We start from the raw sequence: 20,459 nt of genomic DNA on the forward strand, positions 1-20,459 counted from the left end.
CGATGTATCAGACGGCAAGCATAAATTAGAAGGTAAGTCGTTACAAAGAGACATTCCGTCACGAAATGGTGAACCGCCGGGGGTTGGTGACAATGACCACAAAGTAGTGGGAGATCACCACTTAAGAAATGGCGATGGCTAAAACGACAGTGCTCAATACGCAACCGAGTTAAATGGTCTCCTCGGGGGGAGAGGGTCGACAGGAGGTCGGCCAAGCCACTGGAAGACGTTTCATTCCTCAGAGCTTGTTTCCATGAAGAGATCAACTGTGGTGACACCAAAGTGACACCACCTTCTGACAGATGGCAATATGGAGGTCATCGGAGGGAATGGAAGAATTAGCGGTCCGAGGTAGGAAGACTGCAACGTTGGCAGCAGAGTCAGCAGCCTCGTTTCCCGTCAGACCAACATGGCCAGAGACCAACATAAACTGTGACGTCTCCTGGAAAGCCCCATAAAAATTAAGTAAATCTATACCACGCGTGTAAATGTGAAGTAAAGATAAAAAACTAAGTACATTTCTATCGATAAAAACCATAGCTAATATGACACACAGCTGTAAAACCTACAACCCATCAAGATGATATTTTTTGTGTTAAATATGTAAATAAAATACGTATCGTAGTATGAAAGAAAAACTGTACGACGTAAAGACATTCTTTGTAACCATGGATATCTGATCTCAAGAAGGTTAAAAAAGACTTGGTTCAGAGGTCGACTACTTTGTCCCTCCTGTGGATAACTAAATCGCTTAGCTGTGCTGAAGCATTACGTATTTGATGTACGTATCACATTTTATAGTTCATGGTAAAAAGCGAATATGTACTCTTCATATTCAAAACCTCTCGCTCGTATGGAAATATTTAAGTGAAAAATAATTATTTGAAGCGAGTTGTGTAGAGTATTTCCCATTTGGCTTTCTTTTGCCGTAATGGCACACAGGCAGTCATTACTTAATATTTAAATAAATATTGAACTTCACTCTCACGTTAACACTGTAAACACTATGAATACTGATAATACACCACTGGCCAATAAAATTGCTACACCAAGAAGAAATGCAGATCATAAATGGTTATTCATTAGACAAATATATTATACTAGAACTGACATGTGATTACATTTTCACGCAATTCGGGTGCGTAGATCCTGAGAAATCAGTGCCCAGAACGAGCCCGTTGCTCGGCCATCATTGACCAGACGTTTTCAATTGCTGAGAGATCTGGAGAATGTGCTGGCCAGGGCAGCAATCGAACATTTTCTGTATCCAGAAAGGCCCGTACAGGACCTGCAACATGCGGTCGTGCATTATCCTGCTCAAATGTAGGGTTTCGCAGGGATCGTATGAAGGGTAGAGCCACGGGTCGTAACACATCTGAAATGTAACGTCCACTGCTCAAAGTGCCGTCAGTGCGAACAAGAGGTGACCGAGACGTGTAACCAATGGCACCCCATACCATCACGCCGGGTGATACGCCAGTATAGCGATGACGAATACACGCTTCCAATGTGCGTTCACCGCGATGTCGCCAAACACGGATACGACCTTCATGATGCTGTAAACAGAACCTGGATTTATCCCATAAATGACGTTTTGCCATTCGTGCATCCAGATTCGTCGTTGAGTACACCATCGCAGGCGCTCCTGTCTGTGATGCAGCATCAAGGGTAACCGCAGCCATGGTCTCAGAGCTGAGAGTCCATGCTGCTGCAAAGGTCATCGAACTGTTCATGCAGATGGTTGTTGTCTTGCAAACGTCCCCATCTGTTGACTCAGGGATCGAGACGTCGCTGCACGCTCCGTTACAGCCATGCGGATAAGATGCCTGTCAACTCGACTGCTAGTGATACGAGGCCGTTGGGATCTAGCACGGCGTTCCGTATTACCCTCCTGAATCCACCGATTCCATATCCTACTAACAGTCATAAGATCCTTACCAACGCGAGCAGCAATGTCGCGATACGATAAAGCGCAATCGCGATATGCTACAGTCCGACCTTTATCAAAGTCGGAAACGTGATGACACGCATTCCTCCTCCTTACGCGAGGCATCACAACAACGTTTCACCAGGCAACGCCGGTCAACTGCTGTTTGTGTATGGGAAATCGGTTGGAAACTTTCCTCATGTCAGCACGTTGTAGGTATCGCCACCGGCGCCAACATTGTGTGAACGCTCTGAAAAGCTAGTCATTTGCATATCACAGCATCTCCATCCTGTCGGTTAAATTTCGCATCTGTAGCACGTCATCTTCGTGGTGTAGCAATTTTAATGGCTAGTAGTGTATTTTCAAGTATTAATATATGCAAGTTCATTCTATCAGATTTTTTACGGAATTGCATGGATAGATTTAACTGCAGTAGATAACAAGGCTTAGGTTTGCCTTGATATCTTTGAGTTTGCAGTGAAATTTATTTCTCCCAAGAAAATGCTTAACCTAAATGAAGTGGACTCGCTCTCGATGAAGATTATTTATCGTGAGTAAAAATCCTTACGCTACGTAGGTGGTTATATCGTTTCTCTCATCGCAACAGTTAACTTAATGGGCAAACACAGTAGTACTTCCACGCTACTTTTGATTATCTTTGATCTAACTGCGAGTTGAAATAATGTAATTAAACCATTACAAGCAAAAATGTATCCATTTTTACTAACATTTGAGCCTGCGTAGCCACCTTGATTATTGTCGTTGACGTATATGTAAGCCGCACTTACGAGCGTGTAGAATATAAGCAACATCAGCAGTATATTAAATATCTTTTTTTTCCAACAACCTTGACCACATCAAATCATTTTCATACCACAAAGGAAGAGAGAAAGAAAGAGGGACGATAACATCACAGTAGCTCCATAAAGAGTGTGCAAGTGAAAGCTTTACTGGACCCGTTGCACTGAGGGATGGACGGTGGACAGCACACAGAGTCTCTGAAGGGCTATAAGCGTCGTACCTAATGAAGACACACCCGACACCACGGGTCAGTCCGAGAGCCACCAGTGTACACATAGGTACATCTACATGTACAGCTACGTGGATACTCTACAATTCACATTTAAGTGCTTGGCAGAGGGTTCAGCGAACCACCTTCACAATTCTCTATTATTCCAATCCCGTATGGCGCGCGGAAAGGACGAACACTATCTTTCCACACGAGCTCTGATTTCCCTTATTTTATCGTGGTGATCGTTTCTCCCTATGTAGGACGGTGTCAACAAAACATTTCTGCATTGGGAGCAGAAAGTTTGCAATTGGAATTTGGTGACAAGTTTCCCTCGCAACGAAAAACGCCTTTCTTTTAATGATATCCAGACCAAATCCTGTATCATTTCTGTGATACTCTCTCCCATACAAAACGTGCTGCCCTTCTCTGAACTTTTTCGATGTACTCCGTTAGTCCTATCTGGTACGGATCCCACACCGCGCAGGAGTATTCTAAAAGAGGACTGAAAATCGTAGTGTAGGCAGTTTCCTTATTAGATCTGTTAAATTTTTTAAGTGTCCCGCCAATAAAACGCAATCTTCCGTTAGCACTCCCAACAACATTTTCTACGTGTTCATTCCAATTTAAGTTGTTCGTAATTGTAATTCCTAGGTATTTAGTTGAATTTACGGCTTTTATATTTGAATGATATATCGTGTAACCGAAGTTAAACGGATTCCTTTTAGCACTCATGTGTATGACCTCACACTTTTCGTTATTTATGGTCAGCTGCCAATTTTCGCAGCATTCAGATATCTTTTCTAAATCGTTTTGCTGTTTGTTTTGATATTCAGATGACTTCATTAGTCGATAAACGACAGCGTCAGCTGCAAACAAACAAAGACGGCTACTCAGATTGTCTCCCAAATAGTTTATATAGACCAGGAACAGAAAAGGGCCTATAACACTACCTTGGGGATCGCCAGAAATCACTTCTGTTTTACTCGATGACTTTCCATCAATTACTACGAACTGTGACCCCTCTGACAGGAAATCACAAATCCAGTCACATAACAGACGATATTCCATAAGCTCGCAATTTCACTACAAGCTGCTTGTGTGGTACAGTGTCAAAAGCCTTCTGGAAATCCAGAAATACGAATCGATCTGAAATCCCTTGTCAATAGCACTCAAAATTTCATGCAAATAAAGAGCTAGTTGTATTTCACAAGAACGACGTTTTCCAAACCCATGTTAACCGTGTGTCAATAGACCGTTTTCTTCGAGGTAATTCGTAATGTTCGAACACAATATATGCTCCAGAATCCTTCTGCATATCGACGTTAATGATATGGGCCTGCAGTTAAGTGGATTACTCCTACTACCTTTCTTGAATATTGGTGTGGCCTGTGCAACATTCTAGTCTTTGGGTACGGATCTTCCGTCGAGCGAACGGTTGTATATGATTATCAAGTATGGAGCTAATGCATCAGCATACTCTGAAAGGAACCTAATTGGTATACAGTCTGGACCAGAAGACTTGCTTTTATTAAGTGGTTTAAGATGCTCTACTACTCCGAGAATATTTGCTTCTACGTTACTCATGTTGGCAGCTGTTCTTGACTCGAATTCTAGAATATTTACTTCGTCTTCTTTTGTGAAGGCATATCGGAAGGCTGTGTTTAGTAACTCTGCTTTGGCAGCACTGTCTTCGACAGTATCTCCATTTCTGTCGCACAGAGAAGGCATTGATTGTTTCTTGCCAGTAACATACTTGACATACGACCAGAATCTCTTTGTATTTTGTGCGAGGTTTAGAGACAAAGTTTCGTTGTCGAAACCTTTATAAGCATCTCGCATTGAAGTCCGCGCTAAATTTCGAGCTTCTGCAAAAGATCGCCAATCTTGCGGATTTTGCCCTTGTTTAAATTTGGCATGTTTGTTTCGTTGTTTCTGCAGCAGTGTTCTAACCCGTTTTGTGTATCAAGGACGATCAGCTCCGTCGTTTGTTAATTTATTTGGTATAAATGTCTCAATTTCTGCTGATACTATTTCTCTGAATTCAAGCCACATTTGGTATACACTCGTGTCATTAATTTGGAAGGAGTGGAGATGGTCTCTGAGGAAGAAGTCAAGTGAATTTTTATCTGCTTTTTTGAATAGGTATACTTTTCGTTTATTTTTGGAGGATTTGAGGGGTACAATATTCAGTCTCGCTACGACGACCCTGTGCTCACTAATCCCTGTATCCGTTTTGATGCTCGTTATTCACTCAGGATTATTTGTTGCTAAGAGGTCAAGTGTGTCTTCACAACCTTTTACTATTCGCGTGGGCTCATGATCTATCGCGAAGTGTCGTGCGAAGGTCGAGAAACCTACAGCGATAGAGCAAGTCTGGTGTAGTATCCTTAGGAAGCGAATGAAGTCCAAGGGGAGCACGGGCCGCCACGCAGGGTCAAAGTGGTGAAGGGGTCACACCCATCGGTTAAGTAGCAGGTAGCGTGAAGTTAAACTGCCGAAGTTATAGCTGAAAGCGAACTCCAGGAGGTAACAGAGAAGGGGGCCAAACGGATGCCTCGACCTTCGCACGGAACTTCGCCATAATTCATGAGCCCACGCGAATATTAAACGGTTGTGAAAACACACTTGAACTCTTAGCAACAAATAATCCTGAGTTAATAACGAGCATCAAAACGGATGTATTGAGACGCCATAAGATGGATTGACGGGCAGATTCATAAACGAAACACCCACAGTCTAGTTTTGAACAGACAAGGGACTGGTGCAAACGTAGGAGGGAGATCTGATCCGCTCCCTAGGAAGTACCACTGAAGACATGTAGGAGACTGAGAGACTGAGTACAGCGGGTGGCCAGGTAAGACACGTGGAAGGACCAAGAAAGTTTCCTATCGAGCGTGAGCCCCAGGAACTTCATAGTTTCAGTGAACAGAAGACCAACAGGCCCGAGATGTAAAGACGCTGAAAGACACCTTCTGTGCCAACGGAAACTCATAACAACGGTTTTTTGACAGTGGGAAAGCGAAAGCTATTATCGTTGCTCCATGAATAAAGACGATCCAGACATCGCTGAAGATTCCACTCAAGGAGACATGTCCGGAGAACTGCAATAGATCGCAAAATCGTCAACGAAAAGGGAGCCAGAGATGGCCGGCGGGAGATAGGCCATAATAGGGTTTATGACGATAATGAAGAGAACGGCGCTCAGGACAGAACCCCGAGTCACACCGTTTTACTGGATGAAGGTGTCCGACAAGGCAGAACCCAAATGTACCTTGAAAAATCCGTCTTTTAAAAATGCCTGAAGGAAGCAGGGCAAGCAGGCTCGGAAGCCCCACGTATAGAGACTATGGACGATACCAGTCCTCCAGCAGCTGTCTTATGTTTTCCCCAAATCAAAGAACACGGCCACAGTCTGGTATTTCCCCAGAACACCATTCATGACATGGGTTGCCAATGTGACGCGATGGTCAACTGCAGAACAGCGCTCTCGAAATCCTCATTCTGCAGTGGTTAGTAAATTTCGAAACTCGAGTCACCATACCAGGCAGGCAGAAACCATATGTTCCATCACCTTGCAAACACAGGTGGTGAGAGAAATGGGGCTGTAGCTAGAAGGAAGGTGTTTGTCCTTACCGGGATTAGGTACGGTTATGGCACACGCTTCAGGCCAGCATCTAAGAAACGCGCCCTTTGCCCAGATGCGATTCTACATATGCAAAAGGAAGTGCTTGCTCACAAGAGAAAGGTGCTGGAACATCTGAATGTGAACATCATCTAGTGCCGGGGCAGAAGATCAGGATGAAGTGAGAGCATGATCTAGCTCTCTCATAGGAAAGCGGCATAGTATCACTCACGATACTGAGAAGAGAAGGGTATCACCCGAGCCTCTCCACCCGTCTCGGATGGATAAGGCGGGGTGATAGTGGGTGGAGCTCGAATTGGGTAATGGACCTTGGTTCCACAGAGCCGTCGAAGGTTGGCCCACACGACAGAAGAGATAGTGAAACTATTAAAAGAACTAGTAAATGAAACCAACTAGATTTTTTGCTATCCTGAAGAACGCGACGACACAACGCACGCAAATGTTTTTAACGAATACAGGTCGCCGTCAAAGGATGACGGTTAAAAAGGTGGAGAGCATGTCTCTGCTCGTGTATTGCGTCGTGGCACACCTGAAATTCACCAAGCTGTAATGGAACGTTCTGCGGCGGTAACGATAACATTTGTAAAGTATTCTCCCTGGAATCACAACTGGAGAAAAATTGTTCGTCGAACGTCGCCAGGGAGGAGTCAAGACTCCCGTTGGCATTATAAAGCTTCCAATTGGGTTTGCATGGACGTAGGGTAGCAGTTAGCAAAAGGATAGCACATGGAAAATGGTCGCTTGAGTATGTATCAGTCAGAACGGATAACTTCAGACAACAGGCAAGCTGGTCAGTTTAAAATGAAGGTCTAATTGGGAATTGGTGTGTTTGGAGTCTGAAAGGAATGTGAGTGCTCTAGTGTTAAGGCAGATGAGATTGAGTTGATTGAGAAGGTGCGCCAAGAGGGCACCTCTCTGACACGTTCTAGGAGAGCCCCAAAGGGGAAGGTGTGCATTAAAGTCACCAAGAAGCAAAAGGGGTGAGGGAGTTGCCCAAAAAAGGTAGAGGAAGTCTGCCCTGGTGACGCTAAATGATGGAGGAATGTAAATGGTACAAAGGGAAAAGATGAAACAAGGAAGGAAAATGCAGGCTGCATTAGCTTGCAGCTGGATGTTGAAGGAGATGGTTTGACTATGAACGTCATCCGGGACAAGCGGCGTGACTCCGCCATGAATGCCAACCTCAGGGGGAATGTCAAAGCAGCCCAAAAAGAAATGCGAGAGATCCAAGCGGTCGTGAGGGAGTAATTTTGTTTCCTTGAGTCAGAGAACAAGGTGGATGCTAAGATGCCAAGAGCAGCTGCTATTCCTCCTTGTTGGATCTAAGGCCATGAACATTCCATTGGATGAGAGTCATGGTGGGGAAAGAAGAGGAGGGAAAAATGTAGGGCTTTCATCTCGGTGGCTGCTGAGTACCAGTATTCGAAGACTCTCTGCTACAGGGCGCAGAGTCTGTAGGATCCTGCTCCATGAGATCTACAGAGGCGTTGACATTCTCCCTGAGAGTCCATGGCAGAAAAGTGGTTGGCAGAGCGCACCAGCGACATAGAGGTCAGCTAGGAAAGGGTATCACGCGGCGCCACCGTTGAAGAGGGTCTCCATGTCAGTACAGAAGAAGACCGTTTCCCTTTGTTTGATTTCTTGGATTCTTTGCGTTTGAAGAAGTAAAAAGTATTGATGTGGGTTTTCCTTCTGTCCTTTCCTGCCTGCCAGTTATGTAGCAGATGATTTCGCCCTGGGAGGCAACATTCGGTGGCATGTTGCACAGCTGGAGTAGAAGAGAATGGGGATTCTAACGTGACACTCGGCGATCTGACAACCGCAGGGCTGAATCTGAGATCGCATATCTGCATGGCCATGTCCTCTGTGGAGAGAGACTTAGCAAGTACGGCACTGTAAGTGCCTGATGGTAAAACGCAGGGTTTCCAATTAGCCAACAACCCTGGGAGCGACAGGGTAAGGCACTTCAGCCAGATATCATGGACGGCTCGCTCATCGAGATACACGATAAAATCTCGGGAGGAAACTGCATGGTCACCGTTGTAATTGATACATCGGGGAGAAAGATGCAGACAATCGCCCTCGTGAGCATCCCTACCACAGGTTACACATTTGGCCAGGTGTCGACAGGACATTCGAGTGTGGCTGTAACTATGACACTGGTAGTAGCGCATCGGGTTCAGGCTGTATGGTCGGACTGTGGTAACTTCATCGCCTGCTTTAATCTCTGATGGAAGCACTAACCTGTCAAACATGAGAAAAAAAAGTGTGCGTAGGTACTAAGGATGCATCTACCTTTTTCATCATCCAATGATCTGTAATCAGAGAGATAAGTTTGGATTTCTGCATCAGTCAGTTCATCGAGCAGGCTAGTATAAATAACACCAGGCCAAGAATTCAGTTTCCGATGAGCCTCGACACACATAGGATAGCTGTGGAAGAGCGAAGCTGCAATCATTGTTGTGCTTGAGAATCCCAAGTAGTTTCCCTAAGAAAACTGCCATTGTAAAGCGAGAGTAGGAATTCACAGGACCAGTAATTGCATCAACACCTTTCTGAATAATAAACGGATTTACAACAGCAAAGGACTGTCTTAAGTACATGAAACCCCCAGGAACCGAAGTGCAGTTGGAAGGGTCTGTGAATCGTTAGCTTCATTCCTTTTGGTAGACGTAGACTGAGGAGATGTTTCGCTCATTGCGAGAAAATACCGCATGATTGCCAGTTTCTCTGATGGCCCCCTCGGAGGGGGCTCATGTACCTGATTGTTCACACCTCGGTTCTCACTTCCCAAACACTTTTCAGAGGGACCAATTGGCAATTTGGAAAGGTAACAGCTCAGGCAATCGCCTCTGTCCCGGCCTGGCCTGTACCAGGGAGTACGTGCGAACCCTAACCGTGGACAGGGGGGTCCGGAATTACGCATTAACCAGTCACATGTTACACGTCAGACACGTGGGCTGGCCTTCAGGAGCGCACAGGGAGGAAGAAGAGAAAGTGGAGGAAGAATTGGAGAACGGGAACGAAGAAAGAAACAAAGAACGAAAAAACAGTGGAGGGGCTTTTCTGATGTCTAACAACTGAAAATGCAGAACACTTTCCCAAAAATATCCCAGACGTGTTCCCCAAGGGAGCAGAAAAAGAACAGCAAGAGGGTAGACACGCAGCACGGACTGGAAAAGATGCTGCAAAGGTTGGAGCGCCATGGTTGCCAAGCACTAATTCCCAAAGAGTGGTGGGACTTTCTCCGAGGTCTTAAAATCTGTGTCGTCTTTTATATATATTCCCACACCGGGCGCCTCCTCAGATGGCGGATTGGGGAACGGTCAACAGACGTGACGGGTATCGAGAAAACAATATATTTGTAATGGGCCAAAAATAGCGCAGCAGATACAGCCACTACAGTATCCAGAGTGGGCGGTTTTCCGGTCAGCGTCTGTCGACCCAGATGATGCGGCTGCGATTGACGCGATTGAATGCTCTATGAAAATACAGTCTTGGTTCTAATTTCCCAATGGAAACACTGGACCAACAAGATTACATGCAACCATGAATCGTAGGAGAGAAAGAACAGCAATACGCCGAGTTGTAATCAATTCACACATCAACAGACGGCAAACAAGAACTCGAATTCTGGGGGATCTGAACTTACATCATCGCCGAGGAGGTCAGAGTTCTCTGGAAAACTTCCACACAAAATTTCTATATTTCTTGGAACTTTCAACATGAACATACTGATCCAACCAGTAAAACTGCCCACCCTAACATCAAAGCTCGATTAACAAAAGATAGTGGTACGTACCCTGCAGAAAACACGCACAACAGACGAAGACACAATTGATTATGAAAAATATCGTAATTTCAAGCGCAAGACAGAGAAATGAGTTGCCGGGGGTGCTCCAGTTCAGGACGTGGCCATCATCGTACACACCAAAATCAATTAAGTCAGAAGCTAGCCCCATAATCAACAGGCTAATAAGAATATGCCTACATTGCGCAAACGCCCTCCACAGATTGAGATAACAAGAACGACCCCCCAAATCAACAGAGAAATTCTGGGAAACATTAGAGAGTGTGATGACCAAGCTCCCCAAAGACGGACTTCGAACGTGGTCAGGTGATTGGGTATCACATGTGTCATACGTCTGTACGCGAGATTTCCACACTCTTAAACATCCCTAGGCTGCTCAGGGCCACACATCACTCCGGTGAATGCCAAAAGACGCCTCGCCTGGTGTAAGGAGCGCAAAAATTAGACGGTTGAACAGTGGAAAAACGTTGTGTGGAGTGACGAATCATGGTACACAAGGTGGCGGACCAATGGCAGGGTGTGGGTGTGGCGAATGCCCGATGAACGTCATGTGCCAGCGGGTATAGTGACAACAGTAAAATTCGGAGGCGGTGCTGTTGTGGTGTGGTCGTGTTTTTCATGGAGGGAGTTTACACCCCTTGTTTCGCGTGGCACTATCACAGCACAGGCCTACACTGATGTTTTATGAACCTTCTTGGTTCCCACAGTTGAAGAGCAATTCGGGGATGGCGATTGCATCTTTCAACACGATCGAGCACCTGTTCGTAATGCACGGCCTGTGGCGGAGTGGTTACAAGACAATAACATCCCTGTAATGGACTGGCGAACACCGAGTGCTGACCTGAATCATATGGAACACCTTCTGGAATGTTTTGGAACGTCGACTTCGTGTCAGGCCTCACCGACCGACATCGATATCTGTCCTCAGTGGGCTGCCATTCCCCAAGAAATCTTCTAGCACCTGGTGAATGTATGCCTGTGAGAGTGGAAGCTGTCATCAAGGCTAAGGATGGGTCAACATCATATGGAATTCCAGAATTACCGATGGAGGGTGCCACGAATTTGTAAGTCATTTTCAGGCAGGTGTCCGGATAATTTTAATTGCTGACAGTTGTCCAAGGAGCACGCATGCCCGTGTGAAATAATCGTTACGAGACCAGTTAAAAGTGCTGCTGTACTTTGTAACATGAAGGTTACACGATTAAAGCAGGCCCGAAGATGACGTAGAAATTGGTAGCCTAAAAATAAAACCTAAATAACGGCGATTGGTATTGTTTTATTGGTCAGTGTATAAGTTGTTGTTCCCCTGCAAAAAAATGGCTTCAAATGGCTCTGTGCACTATGGGACTCAACTGCTGTGGTCATCAGTCCCCTACAACTTAGAACTACTTAAACCTAACTAACCTAAGGACATCACACACATCCATGCCCGAGGCAGGATTCGAACCTGTGACCGCAGCAGTCGCACGGTTCCGGACTGCGCGCCTAGAACCGCGAGACCACCGCGGCCGGCTGTTCCCCTGCAACTGACAGTCTTTCCGCACGGTTGTAACTACACCACAGACTACGCCTTTCAGTATAGACTATACTTTAACCTCCACGCAACCACATTTCGGTTCAAAAGTGGTTCAAATGGCTCTGAACACTATGGGACTTAACTTCTGAGGTCATCAATGCCCTAGAACGTAGAAATACTTAAACCTAACTAACCTAAGGACATCACACACATCCATGTCCGAGGCAGGATTCGAACCTGCGACCGTAGTGGTCGCGCGGCTCCAGACTGTAGAGCCTACAACCGCTCGGCCACCCTGGCCGGCTTTACCCTTCATTCGATCCCTGCGAAACCCCACATTTCAGCAGGATAATGCACGACCGCATGTTGCAGGTCCTGTACGGGCCTTTCTGGACATAGAAAATATTCGACTGCTGCCCTGGCCAGCACATTCTCCAGATCTCTCAGCAACTGAAGACATCTGGTCAATGGTGGCCAATTGTGGTATCGTGTTGAAGCTGCATGGGCAGCCGTACATGTACACGGCATCCAAGCTCTGTTTGACTCAATGCCCAGCCGTATCAAGGCCATTATTAGGGCCAGAGGTGGTTGTTCTGGGTACTGATTTCTCAGGATCTATGCACCCAAATTGCGTGAAAATGTAGACACATGTCAGTTCTAGTATAATATATTTGTCCAATGAATACCCGTCTATCATCTGCATTTCTTCTTGGTGTAGCAATTTTAATGGCCAGCAGTAAATTCTGATATAAATCATCGTCAAGTTACGCACATCTTTAACTTGACGATGATTTATATCAGAATATTTCAACGATCTGAAGATGGCGATAAGCCGAAACCGGTCATAAGGTGTAAAGAAATCTATGTGATCAAGACGGACTTGTGAAAATATAAGCGGAGATTCATAAACAAGTCATCAAACTTAGCAATACGGAAGGCCAAGCTAGCTAGTATGATCTGTAAAACAAACAACTACACGTCTTACATTTGTTCTTTAATACAGATAGAAACACGATGGCTGCTCAAGTGTTCCCACCTCCTGTTCTCGGAGAACTCGCCGTTTTACAACCAGTTTGAAGCGGAAAGTCGTATTCAGAGAGTAAGTTTTCTGTCCGCGTATCCTGAGGGAGAGCGGAGTGTTGTCAGTGCCGCAGTTGACGCTGCCACCCGGCCGAGGACCGCCAGCTGTGGCGAGCCGCCGTCGCTGCCTGCGGCGCTGTCAGCGGGCGAGCGGATGAAAATGTAGATGGAGAGGCAACAACCGAGTTACTGCGCCAGAAGACGCGCCGGGCTGCCCCGCGGCAGTAAAAAGTTTATTCCGAGGTGGGGTGGGGCACAGTAGCACTTAGGATGCAAATGAAATTTGTTCAGCTGGCCGCGTCTCCAGGGAACCGAGGGAGCAAGACGCCGATCGCGAGCGGAGCCGGTCCGCAGGAATGAGCAGCCGCCGCGGTCGATGAGACGGACCTGCGGAGAGGTCTCCGCCGACAGCAGCAAGTGGCGAACCCCTAAATCGTGATCTGCTCCACCGTGTAGGAGCTGCTTTCATTCCGAGGCACTGCTGCGGAACAAGTCTCATAGTTACGAGACATATTCCAGAGAGTAACATCCGATCGGTCGCGAAATGGAAACCACACCCAAAATCGAAAGTGTTTCATTTGCAATAGTTAGTCACACCTTCCAGCAACGTATCTATATAGTTGCCGCTCCGTTTGAGACATTTGTCGTAGCGTTGTATCAATCTTCCATACCTCTGCACCTACATCTACATCCATACTCCGTAAGCCACCTGACGGTGTGTGGCGGAGGGTACCTTGAGTACCTCTATCGGTTCTCCCTTCTATTCCAGTCTCGTATTGTTCGTGGAAAGAAGGATTGTCGGTATGCTTCTGTGTGGACTCTAATCTCTCTGATTTTATCCTCACGGTCTCTTCGCGAGATAAACGTAGGAGGTAGCAATATGCTGCTTGACTCCTCGGTGAAGGTATGTTCTCGAAACTTCAACAAAAGCCCCTACCGAGCTACTGAGCGTCTCTCCTGCAGAATCTTCCACTGCAGTTTATCTATCATCTCCGTAACGCTTTCGCGATTACTAAATGATCCTGTAACGAAGCGCGCTGCTCTCCGTTGGATCTTTTCTATCTCTTCTATCAACCCTATCTGGTATGGATCACACACTGCTGAGCAGTATTCAAGCAGTGGGCGAACAAGCGTACTGTAACCTACTTCCTTTGTTTTCGGATTGCGTTTCCTTAGGATTCTTCCAATGAATCTCAGTCTGGCATCTGCTTTACCGAAGATCAACTTCATATGATCATTCCATTTTAAATCACTCCTAATGCGTACTCCCAGATAGTTTATGCAATTAACTGCTTCCAGTTGCTAACCTGCTATATTGTAGCTAAATGATAAGGGATCTTTCTTTTTATGTATTCGCAGCACATTACGATGGTGTCCACTGAGATTCAATTGCCATTCCCTGCACCATGCGTCAATTCGCTGCAGATCCTCCTGTATTTCAGTACAATTTTACATTGTTACAACCTCTGGATATACCACAGCATCATCCGCAACAAGCCTCAGAGAATGAACTTCCGATGTCATCCACAAGGTCATTTATGTATAATGTGAATACCAACGGTCCTACGACACACCCCTGCGGCCCACCTGAAATCACTCTTACTTCGGAAGACTTCTCTCCATTGAGAATGACATGCTGAGTTCTGTTATCTAGGAACTCTTCAATCCAATCACACAATTGGTCTTATAGTCCATATGCTCTTACTTTGTTCATTAAACGACTGCACTTCTCGCCGATTCTCTACGCTGGATTGCAGTTCGTTGTCTGTGACAATACGTTGACTTCATAGACAGCGGTTCATGTCAGCAGAGATGAAAATCAGAGGGAGCAAAGTCCGGGCTGTATGGAGGGCGATCAAACACTTCCCATCGAAAATGCTGCAGGGGCGGCCTCATTGCCTCTGCAAAGTGCGGCTGAGAACAAGAGGAAATGCACGACATTTATGTTGTGTGGGTTGCATAAAATCAGGGGAGATCTCTCACGGGCACTCATACTTGGCGGGAGACGGTGTTTCCTAGGGATCTTTACGTGCTTACTGTGCGCTCACAACTCAAAAGACTGACGTGAGGCGATCAGCGGGCATACTAGAGACACTGTAAAACACACAGACGCAAAGTTTTATCGGATTTCCATTGTGATTTCCATCTCGCCACCGATCTGACCTTACTTTCGGAATACGCCTCGTAATATGAGGCCATAGGCACTTAAGCCTAAGCTGTTGCTGTTTAATCAGCTTGCTTACGTTAAACATAATCTTCTTTATCATCAGTGCTTGGACACCCTCCTTCAGACGCATTCATGTACGATGGTTGAAAGGTGGCTCTTTAGTCATCTTATTTGTCCATCAGCTAAACAATGCTCGCTTTTCCGCTGCACGTATCAATGTATACTACCTGGCCAAAATATGCTGAACCGTTTACCTCTTTAATTTACTACAAGATAATGCTGATGTTATTTTAAATGAAAAATTTCCCACTAAATCACAACAAGAATACGATATTAAAGTACTGATTATAATGTAGTGCTGTGATGTACGAGAGAAACGACCAAAGACGGCACACCTCATCCAAAATTCTAGGCAAATGAAACGAACGATTGCTGTTAAAAGATCATAACTACCCATTCGCTCAATATTTCAGGTCGCCGTCTGTTGATTTTAGTGAGGCATGATACAACAATCCAGAGAAGCGATTGCCGACGTCATTTTCCGAAGGCGAGTGATTGAACAACATAACAAGATTCTTGCGTAACAAATGTACGCAAGAATGTTAGGCAAATTAATTTCAGGAAGGTTCTGCTCCGCGATACTCTATAAATACCGAAAGGACGCTCAGTGTGCTCGGACGTTATACCATCGAAGCACTCGTTACCAATCCTTTCTTTACGACATCCTTTACGATAAAATTCAAAACTTCGTACATACTTACGGCTACTAAAACAGGAGATAATCAGGTGTAATATTTTAAATGAATTTCACGAATTCTGATAAAGCGATACCCTCTATTTACGTCACAATTATGGTACACAGAAACATGAATGCTGCACTTATGAATATATACTACCTGATCAAAAGTATGCTGAAGCGTTTACCTCTTGATTTTACTACAAGAAAATATTGAAGATATTTTAAATGGAAAAAAATTCCCTCTAAATCACAACAAGAACACAATATTAAAGTACTGATTATAATGTACAACAGGAAAACGAAACAATTTTTTTAAGTAAGGCGAGAATAAATGATGTACAACATTCCATTTGTTTTACAGAAAAAAATACTCCAGCGTTCATTTCCCTTTGGCTTCTTTAGCAAAAGTCTTTGACCAAACAGTTTTCCGTTGATTTTAATTACGATAAGTATTTTACAAAGAAAAACAAACGAGAAATTCATGTAATATTACAGTAGTAATACGTTTTCATTGGTATACTTTTATTTGATTCAGTATATGTTTTCGTTGTTTGATTTGGGGACGTATTAGTATACTTCACAGGTAGCATATGTAACGTTGTAACACATAACAGTGGCCATTAAAATGGGGTTTGTTCACGTTTCGCTTTTATGAAGGATTGTATGGTACAAGTTTCATCGAGCGATGTTACTTGCCAGTGACACATCGTAAGAAAGTTACTTTCGAGCTTAAATTTTTTCACATCAGTGTACAAAAAATTTGCTGTTGCCTTAAAAAGCACAAATAAGAAATTATACCAATAGGATACGGAAAAGAATACGATGCTGTCTGGTCGCAAAACAGAGAGGAGTTGTACCAAAGCTTCCTATAAAATGATGATCAAGAAATGGCAGGTGAAGTGCTGTGCAGCTTAGATGTGCGAGATGCCAAAAATGGACGCAATTAATAGAAACCCTAACTTCTCAGAGATAGAATAGACAAGCCTGCACGTTATTAAAGCAACAAGGAAACGGGGCCCCACACGAGGGAAAAGACAACACTTAATCCAAATGCCTATACGTGATATGTTGTGGCGAAATTCGGAGAATAAAGAAACAAATCACATGCAGTAGAGGTGAAACTATAAGTCAGGTACCTAAAAACCGAAACCACGGGAACTGAACAATTCTGTCCCATCGCTTCAAAGAAAGACTCAAAATCGCATGAGCATGTTAGTCCAGGAGAAGGTTGAGAGTTTGACAGCATGCATCCTAAATTTCTTTTAAACTGCGGTAAAAAGACGAAAGTGTCACTGGTTCATGTCTTTATAGACATTACGCAAATTGGCAATATACTACAAGAATTTTAGCACTCGAAGATAATCTCTATGTCAAAATCTCGCAGACAAGACGATAGCCCTACGAATTACAGACCAATAGTCCTGCAATCTGTGAGCTACAAGTTGCTGGGACGGTTTATACATTCAAGATTACTTGAAGCAACTCCTGTCAAAAAAAGTTAGCCTCCAGGGACAACGAAGCTGCACAGATCTGCTTATGTCACACGTCACCTACAATGACGCAACATGTCAAAGAAAACTTAAAACCGGGCTACATTCATTTACCTATGAGTTGTCTATAACACGGTGTGGTGAGAAGGCGTTGTACACAAGACTCTTAGTATAATTCGTTGCAAACCAACGGCTCGAGTAGTCGCCAGTATGCAACCACTAAGTATTACAAGTAGCAATGTGACCCCCAACATCAGCTCCCCAGGAGAATTAAAGCACTGTCTGTGACAGGGATGAGTCCCTGTTCCATTTTCCTTCAACTTGTACATTGAAAACGTGATAAAAACGAAATCAAAGAAGTTTAATTTCGTCGACGACTGCTTACGTGCAACATGTTGTAGCTCAATTGAACAGTCAGAATAAATCCTGATGGTGGACCTGTTGTAATGGGAAAACACCCTAAAACGGAGGTTTTCTGCTAAATAGTAATCTCGCCAGTAGAAAAGTCACCATGCAACTTGAAAACAATATACTTACAATAAAACAGCAACGTACCTGGAAGCAAGCCTTCATAGAACTCTATTTTTCAGCGACGCCTAACAGAAACAACCGAAAAACTAAAAGTAAGTAACATCGTCCGCCAGAAGCCATATGGTACAAGCTGGAGAGCATCAGAAGCTACCCTGCGTTTTTATACTCTGGGCTTTGTCTTCTCAATCGAACGATATTGTACCTCACTATGGATACAAATTCTACATGCACAATATAAATAAATGTACAATTAAATAACGTCACGAGAATGACTGTTGTTGTTATGCATTCAACCCTACGGAATGTCTGTGTGTACTAAGTCACAGTTAACACCCTCAACTATGACGCATAAATGCTCTCACAACTAGTATAAAACGATTGCGGATAACAAAAATCTACCAAGCCATTTAGATATCGATGATGCAAATTATAACTGACTCCGCCAATAATAAAAGCAAAGGGTCGCTGTGGAAGATGATTTACACCTTACCAAAGCATGGACTCAAGAATGGACTGGACAGCAAAACACTAATATGCAGTGTATGACCCAAAAACCACAGGCATTTGACCTGCCACGCAAATCATCGTCATTGCTAAAGAGAATTGGAATCCTAGAAGACATATTTTTTTAGAAAAATGCGTAAGCAGCCATCCCCACTTTCTGATTATGGAGAACAACAGATCAGCAGACACATCGGAGAAGAATACTCCACGAATGAACCTATACTATTCCAGAGACCTTTTCAGGTCACAAACATCTATGACGTATATATGCAGACTAAAGCGACGAATGAAAATTTGTACCAACGTCGAGGTTCAGACCTGCGTTTCCTGCTCACAAGGCAATTGCGCTCATCACTAAACCATCCTGACGCAGCGGCTTTGCACATCTGCATGGACTACCATAGCACGCCTCAACTCACAGTTCAAATTCCCACTCACGCCTCAGTCTACTTGGTATTCTCCCTAAATTTTAACAGTATTGCAAAGAATCTCTGTCCATATTCGAATAGCAAGTGAGTATTGAACGAAATAGGGTATCCTGCCGGATTCCAGGCATTGCTTTAATCACATGAAAATCTATGGTTACATAGACTTTTTCCAGTGTCAAACACGTATGATGAGATTAGGAAGAATACCAAGTGGGCTGATGTGGTAATGGGAACTTGAATTGAGGAGGGAGGCAGTGTAAGGTAGTCTGTGCACTTGCACACAGCCCCAGAGCCAGGACGGAGAAGTGGTTAGCGCATCTGCATAGTGTGCAGTAGACCTGGGATCGAATCCCAGCTGTGGCACAAATTTTCATTCGTCGCTTCAGTCGGCATACATGCATACATGCTTACATGCATACATGCATACATGCATACATGCATACATGATCATACGATAGTAGACCACACCACTTCCTACTGGCGAATCCAAAGTCATTAAATTCCATGAATACCCTATGTTTAGTATTATACGTACTATAGCCTACATTCCATATATTGTTTCTATGCTTGAAAAGCCGTAGATCATAAATAACAGCTATGACACTAGATATGTAAATCCAGTATTTATACACTGAAAAGCCAAAGAAACTGGCACACCTGAGTAATATCGCGTAGAGCCCCCACAAGCACGCAGAAGTGCCGCAAAATGACGTGGCATAGACTCGACTAATGCTGGAGGGAATTGACACCATGAATCTTGCAGAGCTGTCCATAAATCTGTAAGAGTACGAGGGGGTAGAGGTCTCTTTTGAACAGGACATTGCAAGGCATCCCAGATACACTCGATAATGTTCATGTGTGTGGAGCCTGGTGGCCAGCGAAAGTTTTCAAACCCAGTAGACTGTTCCTGAAGTCACTCTGTAGCAATTCTGGACATGTTGGATGTCGTATTGTCCTGCTTGAATTGCCCAAGTCCGTCGGAATGCACAATGGACATTAATGCATGCAGGTGATCAGACAGGATGCTTACGTACGTATCACCTACCAGAGTCGTATCTAGAGGTATCAGGGGTCCCATATCACTCCAACTACACGCGCCCCACACCATTAAAGAGCCTCCATTAGCTTGAACAGTCCTCTGCTGACATGCAGGGTCCAACGATTCATGAGGTTGTCTCCATATCCGTACACGTCGATCCACTCGATACAATTTGAAACGAGACTCGTCCGAGCAGGCAACATGTTTCCAGTCATCAACAGTCCAATGACGGTGTTGACTGGTTCAGGCAAGGCGTAAAGCTTTGTGTTGTGCAGTCATCAAGGGTACACGAGAGGGCTTTCGACTCTCAAAGCCCATATCGCTGTTATTTCGTTGAATGGTTCGCACTCTGACACTTTTTGGTGGCCCAGCATTGAAATCTGCAGGTGTTAGCGAAAGAATTGCACTTCTGTCACGTTGAACGATTCTCTTCAGTCGTCGTTGGTCCCGCTGTTGGAGGATCTTTAACCGGCCGCAGCGATGTCGGAGATTTGATGTTTTACCCGATTGCTAATATTGACGGTACACTAGTGAATCGGTTAAGGGAAAATCCACTTCATCACTACCTCGGA

This window comes from Schistocerca nitens, chromosome 1 (genome assembly GCF_023898315.1).
Source record: "Schistocerca nitens isolate TAMUIC-IGC-003100 chromosome 1, iqSchNite1.1, whole genome shotgun sequence".
NCBI lineage: Eukaryota > Metazoa > Arthropoda > Insecta > Orthoptera > Acrididae > Schistocerca > Schistocerca nitens.